Raw genomic sequence first — 17,666 nt, 5'->3', positions numbered from 1 at the left:
TGATTTACAAAATAGACACAAGTACGTGAAACTACATTCTATGGTTGAATTATCGAAATCGAATATGCCCCTTTTTATTAAGTCTGGTAATCTAAGAATTAGGGAACAGACACCCTAATTGACGTGAATCCTAAAGATAGATCTATTGGGCCTAACAAACCCCATCCAAAGTATCGGATGCTTTAGTACTTCGAAATTTATATCATATCCGAAGGGTGTCCCGGAATGATGGGGATATTCTTATATATGCATCTTGTTAATGTCGGTTACCAGGTGTTCACCATATGAATGACTTTTATCTCTATGTATGGGATGTGTATTGAAATATAAAATCTTGTGGTCTATTATTATGATTTGATATATATAGGTTAAACCTATAACTCACCAACATTTTTGTTGACGTTTTAAGCATGTTTATTCTCAGGTGATTATTAAGAGCTTCCGCTGTCGCATACTTAAATAAGTACGAGATTTGGAGTCCATGCTTGTATGATATTGTGTAAAAACTGCATTCAAGAAACTTATTTTGTTGTAACATATTTGTATTGTAAACCATTATGTAATGGTCGTGTGTAAACAGGATATTTTAGATTATCATTAGTTGATAATCTACATAAAGCTTTTTAAACCTTTATTGATGAAATAAAGGTTATGGTTTGTTTTAAAATGAATGCAGTCTTTGAAAAACGTCTCATATAGAGGTCAAAACCTCGCAACGAAATCAATTAATATGGAACGTTTTTAATCAATAAGAACGGGACATTTCAGTTGGTATCCGTGCGTTGGTCTCAGAGAACAAGAATTTTGCATTAGTATGTCTTATCGAGTTTGTTAGGATGCATTAGTGAGTCTGGACTTCGACCGTATTTACTTGAAAAATGATTGCTTAACAAATTTTGTTGGAAACTATATATTTTTAACATGTGAATATTATGTGATATATTAATCTATTAACGCATTTGATATTATGTGATAGATGTCTACCTCTAGAACAAGTCCCATTGACTCACCTAATAATAATGAAGAGTCAAATGTAAATTGGAATGATTCGTGGATTGATTCACAAGTTCCCGAAGAGGAACCGGAAGAAGAGTCGGAACCGGAAGAAGAATCGGAACCGGAAGAAGAATCGGAACTGGATGAAGAAATAGAACCGGTGGGGGAAATAATAAAACAGTTAAGTAAAAGAAAATCCTCAACCAACCGACCAAGGTTAATTATGGTCAATGGTGTTTCCGCCAAGGAAGCAAAATATTGGGAGGATTACCAATTCTCCGATGAATCGGATTCCGACGAGAATTCCGATGATGTTATAGAAATTACCCCAACTGAATTTAAAAAGGCAAAAGAAAATAATAAGGGAAAGGGCATAAAAATAGAGAAATCTAATTCCAACCCCGATGAACTTTATATGTATCGTCAACCCCCGAAGTCCTTAAGTTGTAACAATGACCCGGGAACCTCTAAACCACCAGGTTTTTCTAAACCAATGTGGAAAACAACGGCTCGTATTAGGGGAACATCATATATCCCTAGAAACCTGGCAAAACGAACCAAAACCGAAGAAGAAGAAACAAGCGAGTCGGAATAAGATAGTTGTATTCGTGTGGTGTAATATATGTAATATAGTGTGCTTATGCTTTATGATATATGTAAAAATTGCTTGTATTAATAAGTAATTTTTTTTATGAATCTAACTCTTGTCTATTTTACAGTATAAAAACACAAAATGGATAGACAACCCAATATTTTAAGAGACCTACCCGGAGACATGATTGATGAAATCTTGTCTAGAGTCGGTCAGAATTCTTTGGCACAACTATTTAAGGCGAGATCAGTTTGTAAGACATTCGAAGAACGTTCTAAGAATGCCTTGGTTTATAAAAGGCTTTCGTTCGAAAGATGTGGGATATCACATTGGGAAATCCATAAGATACGATGTGTTTACTTTGACGCATATATTGTGGGGAACCCAAATGCTATTTTACGCAATGGGTTAAGAAATTATTTTGACTCAATATATCCGAATATTAGACTTCGTGATTTAGAAAAAGCGGCTAACATGCAACATAAAGAAGCATGTTATGCTTATGGATTAGTAATGTTCGCTTCTCACCAAAGTGAGAACAAGAACATCGGGCTACAACTATTAAACAAAACGTTCCCACAAGTGACGGAGTCGGTAATTGGGGTAAGAAATGAGGTTTTTAGATTGTTACGGGACTGTTGGACATTACGTAACCCTCGTCCCTTTGACGACGTTACAACACACTGTCTTATCAACGGCCATAACAGTTATGTTCCACAAGACCAAGGATGGGAAGTAATCCTAGTAAAACCAGAATGCATGACTTGTTTCTGGACGTATGAATTACGTGTCTTTATTGGCTTTGCTGAATGACTTGTGTACTAGCTAGAATTATCTTCACAACCATCTTGTATCAAATTTATTGTGTGCTATATTTCATGCTATATGTAAAATAAGCGGTATTGTAAGTTTGTAAAATATTGTGTAAAAGTTTGAACGCGAAATATTATTATAATCAGTTTTTCATATAGAATTGTAGTAGTTGAATTGTATATTAGCTACTAAATATGAACTTAACGGGTAGGTACTATCCGAATTTAAACTTATAAAACGCTAATATGAAGAAAAAGCTTTTATAAATGAGTTCATATTATGCTACGAAATACTATTAACTACTCTTAATATTCTGTATGATTAACTTGTTTCATTTGATTATTTTGAAGGAAATGACACCGACTACTCGACACACCGTGAATATGAATGAAGAGGAATTCCGTACTTTTCTAGCTTCAAACATAGCCGCAGTACAGGCTGCGCTACATACCAACAATAACCTTGGATCTAGCAGTACAGGAAATCGTGTAGGATGCACCTACAAAGAATTCACTGCCTGCAAACCTTTGGAATTTGATGGAACCGAAGGACCGATCGGATTGAAACGGTGGACCGAGAAGGTCGAATCGGTGTTTGCCATAAGTAAGTGTACTAAAGAGGACAAAGTGAAGTACACTACGCATACCTTCATAGGTTCTGCGTTAACATGGTGGAATACCTATCTAGAGCAAGTGGGACAAGACGATGCGTACGCACTACCGTGGTCAGCATTCAAGCACTTGATGAACGAGAAGTACCGTCCCAGAACCGAGGTCAATAAGCTCAAGACAGAACTTAGAGGGTTACGAACCCAAGGATTTGATATTACCACGTACGAAAGATGATTCACAGAATTGTGCCTATTGTGTCCGGGAGCATTCGAAGATGAGGAAGAGAAGATCGACGCATTTTTGAAAGGATTACCGGAAAGAATCCAAGAAGATACAAGTTCACACGAGCCCGCCTCCATACAACAGGCATGTAGAATGGCTCACAAACTAGTGAACCAGATTGAAGAAAGAATTAAAGAACAGACTGCTGAAGAGGCCAATGTGAAGCAAGTCAAAAGAAAGTGGGAGGAAAACGGTGATAAGAATCACCAATACAACAACAACAGCAATTACAACAATAATCGCAACAATTATCCCAACAATCGCAACATCAATCGCAACTACAACAAACGGCCCAACAACAACAACAACAACAACAACAACAACAACAAAAACAGCAACTACAACAATTATCCCAACAACAATAATAACCGCAACAACAACAACAATCAAAAGCAGCTATGCCAAAGGTGTGAAAAGTATCACTCGGGGTTCTGCACCAAATTTTGCAACAGGTGTAAAAGAAATGGTCATAGCGCGGTGAAGTGTGAGGTCTACGGACCAGGGGTTAATAGAACGAAAGGAACAAATGGTGTCGGAACGAGTAATGGCGGAGCAAGTAGTGTCGGAGCAAGTTATGCCAATGTAGTTTGTTATAAATATGGAAAATCGGGCCACATTATTAGAAATTGCCCGAACCAGGAGAACACGAATGGACAAGGCCGCGGAAGAGTTTTCAATATTAATGCGGCAGAGGCACAAGAAGACCCGGAGCTTGTTACGGGTACGTTTCTTATTGACAATAAATTTGCTTACATTTTATTTGATTCGGGTGTGGATAGAAGCTATATGAGTAGAGATTTTTGTGCTAAATTAAGTTGTCCATTGATGCCTTTGGATAGTAAATTTTTACTCGAATTAGCAAATGGTAAATTAATTTCAGCAGATAATATATGTCGGAATCGAGAAATTAAACTGGTTAGCGAAACATTTAAGATTGATTTGATACCAGTAGAGTTAGGGAGTTTTGATGTGATAATCGGTATGGACTGGTTGAAAGAAGTGAAAGCAGAGATCTTTTGTTACAAAAATGCAATTCGCATTATACGAGAAAAAGGAAAACCCTTAATGGTGTACGGAGAAAAGGGCAACACGAAGCTACATCTTATTAGTAATTTGAAGGCACAAAAACTAATAAGAAAAGGTTGCTATGCTGTTCTAGCACACGTCGAGAAAGTACAAACTGAAGAAAAGAGCATCAATGATGTTCCCATTGCAAAAGAATTTCCCGATGTATTTCCGAAAGAATTACCGGGATTACCCCCACATCGATCCGTTGAATTTCAAATAGATCTTGTACCAGGAGCTGCACCAATAAATCGTGCTCCTTACAGACTCGCACCCAGCGAGATGAAAGAACTGCAAAGCCAATTACAAGAACTTTTAGAGCGTAGTTTCATTCGACCAAGCACATCACCGTGGGGAGCTCCTGTTTTTTTTGTCAAGAAGAAAGATGGTACATTCAGGTTGTGTATCGACTATCGAGAGTTGAACAAACTTACCATCAAGAACCGCTACCCACTACCGAGAATCGACGACTTATTTGATCAACTACAAGGCTCGTCTGTTTATTCAAAGATTGACTTACGTTCCGGGTATCATTAAATGCGGGTGAAAGAAGATGATATTCCAAAGACTGCTTTCAGAACACGTTACGATCATTACGAGTTTATGGTCATGCCGTTTGGTTTAACTAATGCACCAGCTGTGTTCATGGACCTTATGAACCGAGTGTGTGGACCATACCTTGACAAGTTTGTCATTGTTTTCATGTAACATCCCGCCTTTTTCTGGTTACTTTCCATTTAACTATTTTAAAGTCCGTTATATATTTATAACATCTTTCGTAAATACGCATTTTAAATTATCTCGATTAGGTAATTCACGCACCCGATTCAAACTTGAGGGGCTAAAATTGACACGGGGCAAACTAGTTGACTAGGTCAACTAGTCCACCCCAATCACCACCATTCAACCATCTCAATCTCTCTCTCTTTCTCTCTAGCAAGAACACACACACAATTACCAAATTCATTCAATCATCATCTAAATTCGATCTAGGAGGCTTACAACAAAATAAATTACATATTCGTGATCCTCTCTTCATCCTCTTCATTTTGGTACCAACTTCATCTCATTTGGGTAACATTTCTAAAACTCTAGATTTCTCTAAATTCGTGTTTTTGACTTGAAATGGTGTTAGTTAGTGTCTATGGCTCATTGTGATGTCGTGTATGTAATTTGTAGGCTCGGTCTTGTTATTTGGTGTAACTAGCATGAACACTTGAAATGGGTTAGTTTAACCTTTGATTTTGAATGATAAAATGTGCTTAGATGTTAATGGTTGTGTGTTCAAAGTGTTAGTTACTTCATTAACTTTGTTTTGGTGTGTTGATTGACATGAAAACCTTACATTAACATGATTATTGGTGTTGAGATGTTGGTTAGGGTTTGATAAGCTTTATATGAACTTTTGATGTATCAAATGCTATGAAATATTGTTGATAAGTGTTTTGTTGCAACGTGTGTTTGATTACCTTCGAAACGGCATATCATACATGTAAATTGGTTACCCGAATCATGAAATGCCTTTTAGAACTTGAACCTTTGATTATGAATGTTTAATGCGGTTTTGGGTTGTTGTAGGTGTTAAATTACTTGTTGAAATGTGTCTAGTCGTTTTCTTCGTCAAATTACCTTCCCAACAGTATAAAATACTTGACTTGATTGTTTGCGGATCATAAATTGTGTTTATTTGGTTTTTGGTTCGTGCACTTAGGAGTTCTGCATCAGACTTGAAATCCAACCTGGACGCCGTCCAGATACTTGGACGCTGTCCCAGTATTCAAAGCTGGACACCGTCCAGAAAGTCTGGACGCCGTCCCAGCCTTCAAATCTGGACGCCGTCCAGAAAATCTGGACGCCGTCCAGGTGCACTGGCAGGCTACTGTCCTCGTTGGTCATTTTACGGAAAATGTTTGCTATGCTATTGACCTCCGATTCACATGTAACTTATTCTAACATGCTCATATATGATTAAAAACCTCAGAAAAATAGTTCGGGACCCGACCCGAACGTGTTGACTTTTTCGTTGACTTTGACCGACCAAAGTTTGACTTTTTGTCAAACTTAACCAAATGATTATGCAACATTCCTAACTTGTTTCTATACTTGTATCTTGCATGAAACTTGACAAATTGATTCACATGCTACGTAATCGAGTCGTAACGAGCCATAGGACTAATTGAACATCTTTGACCTTTTGTGTTTACCGTTGTTGATACGACCTATTTGTTTAGGTCAAGACTAGCATTGTTCTTTGCACACGTTTACTTGTTGAAGTACTTTACTACTCGTGCACTCAAGGTGAGATCATAGTCCCACTTTTACTCTTTTTGAACTTACATTTGGGATGAGAAAACATAAACATTTCTTTTACTAAGTGAACACAAGTACAGGAAAACAAACATTCTACATACGAGTTTAGAACAAAATCCTCAATTCGATTATCATTAGTTACACTTGCCGGGTGTAAGCGAGAACTTATGTTGTATGGATCCATATGGGTTTGACAAACCCTCATTCAAACGGTTCGCTACCGTTTACGAATGAAATATATTTTCGAGAAATAGTGTATGTTCTAGTACTAAGTGATGGGGTTCAATGGAAGGAATGTTAAGCATTGATAATTGGGTGCTCGTGAAACAAACTTTTGGAATGTATTACTACTATCTCGTTGTTGCAAATCTTGTGGTTCACTTGTACTTACTTACTCAAACCTATGATTTCACCAACGTTTTCGTTGACAGATTTCTATGTTTTTCTCAGGTCCTTGAATGATACATGATACATGCTTCCGCTCATTATTTTGATTCCTGCATTGGATGTCGAGTATTTATGCATACATGGAGCGTCTTTTGGCTACTTTTAAATTGTGTCGCATAAGTTTCATTTGTACTTATAACTTTGTAACGTAACTTGTGGTGGAACTATTCTTGTTAACTTTGAACAATCTTTACATTTGAAATGAATGCGACATATCTTTTGGTCAAACGTTGTTTTAAAGACTTATGACCACGTGACGGGACCTAAGTAGACGGCGCCGTCAATGACGATTTTGTTGGGTCGCTACAGATGGTATTAGAGCGTTGGTTGTAGGGATTTAGAGTTCATTGGTGTCAACCTCGAGTCATAGGGTACATTGGTGAGTCTAGACTACAACCGGCATATAGACTTGAAGTAGGAATTACTTGACTACTTGTGCATTTATACTCGAACGCTTCTACTCATATCTACTCTTAGTTCATCTTAATCTCACGTTGTTTAAATTGATTGACACGCCACCTTGACTTTATAGAATAATGTCGAATGCACATATGAATCAGGGTAATATAATTGCCGGGATTATATTACGGTGACTCATATGAACGTTCCGACATTATGACATAAAGAATTTTAGGCGAGTCGAGGAAAAACTTCTCTTTATCTTTATTCTATATCACGGTTAGTATTATTGAGAATACTAATCAATGATATTCTTGTGTCTTGAAGGAACAATGGCCCCTCGTCGTGTACGCCGTAATGAAACTCCCGAACAAGCTCTCGAACGGATGATAGCCACCGCCGTAGATGCGGCCATGGCCAGTCACTCATCCAACAACAATAATAATAACAACCACAACAACAACAACAACAACAACAACAATGGAGCCGGAAACTCAAACGAGGGATGCTCCTATAAAGCTTTCATGGGGTGCAAACCTCACACTTTTGATGGAACCGGGGGACCGGTCGTGCTCACCTGATGGTTTGAGCAAACGGAAGCCGTCTTTAGCATAAGCGGTTGTCGGGACCAAGACAAGGTCAAATACTCCACTCGCACCTTCGCCGGTGTCGCTCTTACATGGTGGAATACTTATGTACAATCGGTGGGTACCGATGAAGCTCACGCCCTCTCTTGGGCCGAATTGAGGGAAAAGATGATTGTCGAATATTTCCCTCGTGAAGAAACCCGAAGGCTCGAACAAGAGCTAAGAACTTTAAAGGCGATCGGAAATGATCTCAAGGCTTACAATCAACGATTTTTCGAACTAGCCTTGATGTGCCCAAATCTTGTGAACCCCGAAGCTTTAAGGGTTGAACTTTACATGGATGGTCTTCCAAAGAGTATCAAACACGGAGTAATGTCATCCAAACCCACTAATCATCAAGAAGCTTTGAACATGGCCCGCAAATTGATAGAAACGGTTGACAAAATCGTAGTTCCGGCACCTAAGGCCGAGGATAAATCGGGCGGCAACAAAAGAAAGTGGGAACCCTCCCAATTAAACAACAACAACTTTGCTAAGAAGCCTTACACCTCCGACGGCAAGAAGGGTTATGCCGGGAACCTACCTCTTTGCAACAAATGCAACAAACATCACTTTGGCGAATGTAGTAAGTTAATTTGCCACCGGTGCCAAGGAGTTGGTCATAAGGCCAACGATTGTAAAAGTGCCACTCCCGTCGCTCGAAAGTGGCCCAATGCATCAAAGACGGACACTTGTTACGAATGTGGCCAAACGGGTCATTATAGAAATGCATGCCCAAAGAAGAAAGATAACCCCAATACGCGCGGCCGAGCTTTCAACATCAACACCGAGGAAGCCCGGGATGACACTGAACTAGTCACGGGTACGTTTCTTCTCAACAATTCTTATGTCTCTTGCTTATTCGATTCGGGTGCCGATAAATGCTTTGTATCCAAGACTTTGACTCATTCTTTTAGCACTCCACCTCTTCCATTAGATACCACTTATACCATTGAAGTGGCTAACGGGAAACTATTAAGTGCCGACACATATTACCGAGGGTGTACGTTAAACATTTTGGGTAAGGAATTTGAAATTGACTTGATACCCATGGAACTAGGAAGCTTTGATGTAATAATCGGTATGAATTGGTTAGTCAAAATGAAATCTCACATCCTTTGTGATCTTAAAGCAATCCGAATTCCTACCGAGAATGGTGAACCTTTGATTGTTTATGGCGATAAGAGTTGCACCAGACTCAACCTCGTTTCGTGCCTTAAAGTTAGAAAACTACTCCGTAAGGGTTGTTTTGCGATCCTTGCCCACGTTAAGAAAGTCGAGTCCGATGAGAAGCATATCGATGATGTGCCAATTGTTAGTGACTTTTCCGATGTATTTCCCGACGAATTGCCGGGTCTTCCACCTCATCGACCGGTAGAATTCCAAATCGATCTTATTCCGGGAGCCGCACCCGTAGCACGTGCACTGTATAGACTTGCTCCATCCAAAATGCAAGAATTGCAAAGTCAAATCCAAGAACTACTTGACCGTGGTTTTATCCAACCTAGCCATTCACCATGGGGCGCTCCGATTTTGTTTGTTAAAAAGAAAGACGGATCCCTACGAATGTACATTGATTATTGTGAACTAAATAAATTGACGGTTAAGAACCGATATCCTCTTCCTCGCATCGATGATCTCTTTGATCAACTACAAGGGTCTTGTGTATATTCGAAAATCGATCTCCGCTCGGGTTATCATCAATTGAGGGTTAAGGGGGAAGATGTCTCCAAAACCGCTTTCCGAACTCGTTATGGTAGTTATGAATTCCTTGTCATGCCATTTGGTCTCACTAATGCACCGGCGGTGTTCATGGATCTTATGAACCGCGTGTGCAAACCGTATCTCGATAAATTCGTTATTGTGTTCATCGATGACATATTGATCTATTCTAAAAATGAAGAAGAGCACGAACAACATCTCCGACTTGTGCTTGAACTCTTGAGACAAGAACGACTTTATGCCAAATTCTCCAAGTGTGAATTTTGGTTAAAGGAAGTTCAATTGCTTGGTCATGTTGTAAGTGATCAAGGTATTAAAGTCGATCCCACGAAAATCGAAGCCATTAGTAAATGGGAGACACCTACTACTCCTACTCACATTCGTCAATTCTTGGGTCTCGCCGGGTACTATCGTAGATTCATCGAAAACTTCTCTTTGGTTGCACGTCCTCTAACCGCATTGACTCACAAGGGAAAGAAATTCATTTGGGCGACCGAACATGAATCCGCATTCCAAATCTTGAAAATGAAGCTAACCACCGCTCCTATCTTGTCGCTTCCCGAAGGCAATGATGACTTTGTTGTATATTGCGATGCCTCGAAACATGGTTTTGGGTGTGTATTGATGCAACGAACGAAAGTCATTGCTTATGCTTCTCGACAACTCAAAATTCATGAACAAAACTATACGACACATGATCTCGAACTCGGAGCCGTTGTCTTTGCACTTAAAATGTGGAGACACTATCTTTATGGAACCAAGAGTACTATCTTCACCGATCACAAAAGCCTTCAACACATCTTCGATCAAAAGCAACTAAACATGAGACAACGACGGTGGATTGAAACTTTGAACGATTACGATTGCGAGCTTCGTTACCATCCCGGGAAGGCAAACGTAGTAGCCGATGCCTTAAGTCGAAAAGAAAGAGCGGTGCCTCTTCGTGTCCGAGCTTTAAACATCACCATTCACACCAACCTTAATAGCCAAATTCGGGTAGCCCAAGATGAGGCTCTCAAGGATGAAAACCTTTCACACGAGCTCTTGAACATTCTCGTCTCTCGATTTGAAATTAGGGAGACCGGACTCCGATATTACGCCGGAAGGATTTAGGTGCCTAGTTATGGGGACCTACGAAGCCTTATTTTAGATGAAGCCCATAAGTCACGATACTCGATTCACCCCGGTGCCAATAAGATGTACCACGACCTTAAACAACTATATTGGTGGCCGAACATCAAAAGGGACGTAGCTACTTATGTTTCCAAGTGTTTGACATGTTCCAAAGTCAAAGCCGAACACCAAAGACCGTCCGAACTACTTCAACAACCCGAGATCCTGCAATGGAAGTGGGAAAGGATAACGATGGATTTTATCACCAAGCTACCAAAAACGACGGGCGGTTATGATACCATTTGGGTTATTGTTGACCGTCTCACCAAATCCGCACACTTCCTTGCCATGAAAGAAACGGACAAAATGGAGAAACTTGCACAACTTTACATTAAGGAGATCGTAGCCCGACACGGTGTACCTTTATCGATTATCTCCGACCGAGATGGCCATTTCGTTTCTAGATTTTGGCGTACATTGCAAGAAGCGTTGGGAACGCGTTTAGACATAAGCACCGCATCATCCTCAAACCGATGGACAAAGCGAACGTACAATTCAAACCTTAGAGGACATGTTACGAGCTTGCGTGGTTGATTTCGGAAAAGCTTGGGACAAGCACTTACCTCTCGCCGAGTTCTCTTACAACAATAGTTATCACGCGAGTATTAAAGTCGCACCTTTTGAAGCGCTATATGGCCGAAAATGCCGTTCACCTCTTTGTTGGGCCGAAGTAGGCGACGTACAAATCACCGGACCCGAACTCATTCATGAAACCACCGAGAAGATCGTTCAAATCCGAGATAGGCTTCGGACGGCCCGGAGTCGTCAAAAGTGCTATACCGACAATAGACGCAACGACCTTGAATTTCAAGTCGGTGACCACGTCATGTTAAAAGTCGCACCTTGGAAGGGTGTAATCCGTTTTGGGAAACGCGGGAAGCTAAATCCACGGTATATTGGTCCTTTCGAAATCTTGGAGCGTATTGGAACCGTTGCTTATCGTTTAGATCTTCCGCCTCAATTGAACTCCGTTCATCCTACCTTCCATGTATCTAACTTGAAAAAGTGTCTTGCCGAACCCGATATCGTCATTCCTCTCGAGGAACTTACTATTGATGACAAACTTCATTTTGTGGAGGAACCGGTTGAAATTGTGGACACCTCCGTCAAGACATTGAAACAAAGCTGAATCCCGATTGTTAAAGTCCGTTGGAACGCCAAAAGGGGACCCGAGTTTACTTGGGAAAGACAAGATCAAATGCAAAGAAAGTATCCTCATCTATTCGTGAATTCGGAAACGCAAGATCTCGAGGAAGAAACAACGACTACTACGCCTACTTAAATTTCGGGACGAAATTTCTTTTAAGGAGTAGGTAATGTAACATCCCGCCTTTTTCTGGTTACTTTCCGTTTAACTATTTTAAAGTCCGTTATATATTTATAACATCTTTCGTTAATACGCGTTTTAAATTATCTCGATTAGGTAATTCACGCACCCGATTCAAACTTGAGGGACTAAAATTGACACGGGGCAAACTAGTTGACTAGGTCAACTAGTCCACCCCAATCACCACCATTCGACCATCTCAATCTCTCTCTCTTTCTCTCTAGCAAGAACACACACACAATTACCAAATTCATTCAATCATCATCTAAATTCGATCTAGGAGGCTTACAACAAAATAAATTACATATTCGTGATCCTCTCTTCATCCTCTTCATTTTGGTACCAACTTCATCTCGTTTGGGTAACATTTCTAAAACTCTAGATTTCTCTAAATTCGTGTTTTTGACTTGAAATGGTGTTAGTTAGTGTATATGGCTCATTGTGATGTCGTGTATGTAATTTGTAGGCTCGATCTTCTTATTTGGTGTAACTAGCATGAACACTTGAAATGGGTTAGTTTAACCTTTGATTTTGAATGATAAAATGTGCTTAGATGTTAATGGTTGTGTGTTCAAAGTGTTAGTTACTTCATTAACTTCGTTTTGGTGTGTTGATTGACATGAAAACCTTACATTAACATGATTATTGGTGTTGAGATGTTGGTTAGGGTTTGATAAGCTTTATATGAACTTTTGATGTATCAAATGCTATGAAATATTGTTGATAAGTGTTTTGTTGCAACGTGTGTTTGATTACCTTCGAAACGGCATATCATACATGTAAATTGGTTACCCGAATCATGAAATGCGTTTTAGAACTTGAACCTTTGATTATGAACGTTTAATGCGGTTTTGGGTTGTTGTAGGTGTTAAATTACTTGTTGAAATGTGTCTAGTCGTTTTCTACGTCAAATTACCTTCCCAACGGTATAAAATACTTGACTTGATTGTTTGCGGATCATAAATTGTGTTTATTTGGTTTTTGGTTCGTGCACTTAGGAGTTCTGCATCAGACTTGAAATCCAACCTGGACGCCGTCCATATACTTGGACGCTGTCCCAGTATTCAAAGCTGGACGTCGTCCAGAAAGTCTGGACGCCGTCCCAGCCTTCAAATCTGGACGCCGTCCAGAAAATCTGGACGCCGTCCAGGTGCACTGGCAGGCTACTGTCCTCGTTGGTCATTTTACGGAAAATGTTTGCTATGCTATGGACCTCCGATTCACATGTAACTTGTTCTAACATGCTCATATATGATTAAAAACCTCAGAAAAATAGTTCGGGACCCGACCCGAACGTGTTGACTTTTTCGTTGACTTTGACCGACCAAAGTTTGACTTTTTGTCAAACTTAACCAAATGATTATGCAACATTCCTAACTTGTTTCTATACTTGTATCTTGCATGAAACTTGACAAATTGATTCACATGCTACGTAATCGAGTCGTAACGAGCCATAGGACTAATTGAACATCTTTGACCTTTTGTGTTTACCGTTGTTGATACGACCTATTTGTTTAGGTCAAGACTAGCATTGTTCTTTGCACACGTTTATTTGTTGAAGTACTTTACTACTCGTGCACTCAAGGTGAGATCATAGTCCCACTTTTACTCTTTTTGAATTTACATTTGGGATGAGAAAACATAAACATTTCTTTTACTAAGTGAACACAAGTACAGGAAAACAAACATTCTACATACGAGTTTAGAACAAAATCCTCAATTCGATTATCATTAGTTACACTTGCCGGGTGTAAGCGAGAACTTATGTTGTATGGATCCATATGGGTTTGACAAACCCTCATTCAAACGGTTCGCTACCATTTACGAATGAAATATATTTTCGAGAAACAGTGTATGTTCTAGCACTAAGTGATGGGGTTCAATGGAAGGAATGTTAAGCATTGATAATTGGGTGCTCGTGAAACAAACTTTTGGAATGTATTACTACTATCTCGTTGTTGCAAATCTTGTGGTTCACTTGTACTTACTTACTCAAACCTATGATTTCACCAACGTTTTCGTTGACAGATTTCTATGTTTTTCTCAGGTCCTTGAACGATACATGATACATGCTTTCGCTCATTATTTTGATACCTGCATTGGATGTCGAGTATTTATGCATACATGGAGCGTCTTTTCGCTACTTTTAAATTGTGTCGCATAAGTTTCATTTGTACTTATAACTTTGTAACGTAACTTGTGGTGGAACTATTCTTGTAAACTTTGAACAATCTTTACATTTGAAATGAATGCGACATATCTTTTGGTCAAATGTTGTTTTAAAGACTTATGACCACGTGACGGGACCTAAGTAGACGACGCCGTCAATGACGATTTTGTCGGGTCGCTACATTTCATTGATGACATACTTATTTACTCAAAGAATGACCAAGAACACGGTGAACATTTGAGAAACGTGTTAGAAGTATTGAGGAAGGAAGAATTGTACGCTAAGTTTTCAAAGTGTGCATTTTGGTTGGAAGAAGTTCAATTCCTCGGTCACATAGTGAACAAAGAAGGTATTAAGGTGGATCCGGCAAAGATAGAAACTGTTGAAAAGTGGGAAATCCCGAAAACTCTGAAACACATACGCCAGTTTTTAGGACTAGCTGGTTACTATAGAAGGTTCATCCAAGACTTTTCCAGAATAGCAAAACCCTTGACTGCATTAACGCATAAAGGGAAGAAATTTGAATGGAATAATGAACAAGAGAAAGCGTTTCAGTTATTGAAGAAAAAGCTAACTACGGCACCTATATTGTCATTGCCTGAAGGGAATGATGATTTTGTGATTTATTGTGACGCATCAAAGCAAGGTCTCGGTTGTGTATTAATGCAACGAACGAAGGTGATTGCTTATGCGTCTAGACAATTGAAGATTCATGAACAAAATTATACGATGCATGATTTGGAATTAGCAGCGGTTGTTTTTGCATTAAAGACTTGGAGGCACTACTTATATGGGGTCAAAAGTATTATATATACCGACCACAAAAGTCTTCAACACATATTTAATCAGAAACAACTGAATATGAGGCAGCGTAGGTGGATTGAATTATTGAATGATTACGACTTTGAGATTCGTTACCACCCGGGGAAGGCAAATGTGGTAGCCGATGCCTTGAGCAGGAAGGACAGAGAACCCATTCGAATAAAATCTATGAATATAATGATTCATAAAAACATTACTACTCAAATAAAGGAGGCGCAACAAGGAGTTTTAAAAGAGGGAAATTTAAAGGATGAAATACCCAAAGGATCGGAGAAGCATCTTAATATTCGGGAAGATGGAACCCGGTATAGGGCTGAAAGGATTTGGGTACCAAAATTTGGAGATATGAGAGAAATGGTACTTAGAGAAGCTCATAAAACCAGATACTTAATACATCCTGGAACGGGGAAGATCTCAAGAAACATTTTTGGTGGCCGGGTATGAAAGCCGATGTTGCTAAATATGTAGGAGAATGTTTGACGTGTTCTAAGGTCAAAGCTGAGCATCAGAAACCATCAGGTCTACTTCAACAACCCGAAATCCCGGAATGGAAATGGGAAAACATTACCATGGATTTCATCACTAAATTGCCAAGGACTGCAAGTGGTTTTGATACTATTTGGGTAATAGTTGATCGTCTCACCAAATCAGCACACTTCCTGCCAATAAGAGAAGATGACAAGATGGAGAAGTTAGCACGACTGTATTTGAAGGAAGTCATCTCTAGACATGGAATACCAATCTCTATTATCTCTGATAGGGATGGCAGATTTATTTCAAGATTCTGGAAGACATTACAGCAAGCATTAGGAACTCGTCTAGACATGAGTACTGCCTATCATCTACAAACTGATGGGCAGAGCGAAAGGACGATACAAATGCTTGAAGACATGCTACAAGCATGTGTTATTGATTTCGGAAACAGTTGGGATCGACATCTACCGTTAGCAGAATTTTCCTACAACAACAGCTACCATTCAAGCATTGAGATGGCGCCGTTTGAAGCACTTTATGGTAGAGAGTGCAGGTCTCCGATTTGTTGGAGTGAAGTGGGGGATAGACAGATTACGGGTCCGGAGATTATACAAGAAACTACCGAGAAGATCATCCAAATTCAACAACGGTTGAAAACCGCCCAAAGTCGACAAAAGAGCTACGCTGACATTAAAAGAAAAGATATAGAATTTGAAATTGGAGAGATGGTCATGCTTAAAGTTGTACCTTGGAAAGGCGTTGTTCGATTTGGTAAACGAGGGAAATTAAATCCAAGGTATATTGGACCATTCAAGATTATTGATCGTGTCGGACCAGTAGCTTACCGACTTGAGTTACCTCAACAACTTGCAGCTGTACATAACACTTTCCACGTCTCGAATTTGAAGAAATGTTTTGCTAAAGAAGATCTAACTATTCCGTTAGATGAAATCCAAATCAACGAAAAACTTCAATTCATCGAAGAACCCGTCGAAATAATGGATCGTGAGGTTAAAAGACTTAAGCAAAACAAGATACCAATTGTTAAGGTTCGATGGAATGCTCATAGAGGACCCGAGTTCACCTGGGAGCGTGAAGATCAGATGAAGAAGAAATACCCGCATCTATTTCCAGAAGGTTCGTCAACACCTTCAACAGCTTAAAATTTCGGGACGAAATTTATTTAACGGGTAGGTACTGTAGTGACCCGAACTTTTCCATGTTTATATATATTAATTTAGATTGATATTTACATGATTAAATGTTTCCAACATGTTAAGCAATCAAACTTGTTAAGACTTGATTAATTGAAATATGTTTCATATAGACAATTGACCACCCAAGTTGACCGGTGATTCACGAACGTTAAAACTTGTAAAAACTATATGATGACATATATATGGATATATATATATAGTTAACATGATACTATGATAAGTAAACATATCATTAAGTATATTAACAATGAACTACATATGTAAAAACAAGACTACTAACTTAATGATTTTTAAACGAGACATATATGTAACGATTATCGTTGTAAAGACATTTAATGTATATATATATATCATATTAAGAGATATTCATACATGATAATATCATGATAATCTAATAATTTAAAATCTCATTTGATATTATAAACATTGGGTTAACAACATTTAACAAGATCGTTAACCTAAAGGTTTCAAAACAACACTTACATGTAACGACTAACGATGACTTAACGACTTAGTTAAAATGTATATACATGTAGTGTTTTAATATGTATTTATACACTTTTGAAAGACTTCAATACACTTATAAAAATACTTCTACTTAACAAAAATGCTTACAAATA

Source organism: Rutidosis leptorrhynchoides, chromosome 7 (assembly GCF_046630445.1).
Source record: "Rutidosis leptorrhynchoides isolate AG116_Rl617_1_P2 chromosome 7, CSIRO_AGI_Rlap_v1, whole genome shotgun sequence".
NCBI classification, from domain to species: Eukaryota; Viridiplantae; Streptophyta; class Magnoliopsida; order Asterales; family Asteraceae; genus Rutidosis; species Rutidosis leptorrhynchoides.
The sequence above is the reverse complement of the archived record's forward strand: the minus strand, read 5'-3'. Positions refer to the sequence as shown.